We start from the raw sequence: 1,036 nt of genomic DNA, 5'->3' as shown, positions 1-1,036 counted from the left end.
CAAAACTAATGATAAGGGAAACCCTAAATTTGTAATTAACTAAAATACTATAAATTATATAGCTTATATTTTTGTACTCTATTATTTATTATTTTACGTATATGCAAGAATTTTTCCATTGATAAACTCTATCATTTAGTCGATTATCATTCATAAATAAGATCCAGAGGCCTCTGCGACAGCGATGTAAAATTGGTGAGTTGAAATAATACATATTAGTTTACTCTTAATTCTTGCTAATACAAAATTTCATAAGCAAAGCAATAAGTAAAAAGAACACTAACTAAAAGAAACAATTTGTAAGAGAACATAGATTATTTTATATTTTTAAACTTTTGTTTTAATAATGATGTTCTTGTTGCTTATTGCTTCATTATCTTTTTTTAAGAAGTTTAATTTATTTATACACTATGATTAAATTGAATAGGGTTTGATAAACTATATTTGAAAACTTAATTTTATATTTACTAATAATAATATTTCTTTTTATAAAACTAGTTCTAATATTAAAATCTAAACTTATAACTAAAACTTATAAGTAAACTATTTTAAGATAATATTGCAGTATTTATTAATATTAATTTTATGGGGTGAATAAATATTGAATATATTCATTATGAATTGCTAATTTCCTAAATCTTTTCTTCCATGCTATGTAATATTAGATTGATCACTTCTGTGGGATCTTTTAAAACTAATAATGTGCCAGCAAGATAATGGAATGGGCGGGTCAAGAGGCACCGATTCCTCATAATACCTGGAATCTGATAAGCGATATAGTCAATATGTTTGTTGTAATTTTCATCTCATGTATAACCATAATGGGACTAGATTTGTTTATGGTTATTAAGACCTTTTGATTTTTTTTATAGGGAGTCTATAATAAATATTTTTTTATGTAAAACTGGACTAAAAATAGAGAGACAAGAACCTCCCCGAAACCGATTGAAGCTAGTTCAAAATGGCTCCCGTCGTCTTTCTGTTATTTAGCTCTAATTTAAGATTTCTACTTAAAAAAGTTTTCTTTGATGTAGAT

This window comes from Lucilia cuprina, chromosome 4, assembly GCF_022045245.1.
Source record: "Lucilia cuprina isolate Lc7/37 chromosome 4, ASM2204524v1, whole genome shotgun sequence".
In the NCBI taxonomy this organism is placed as follows: Eukaryota; Metazoa; Arthropoda; class Insecta; order Diptera; family Calliphoridae; genus Lucilia; species Lucilia cuprina.
This window is presented reverse-complemented; position numbering follows the sequence as displayed.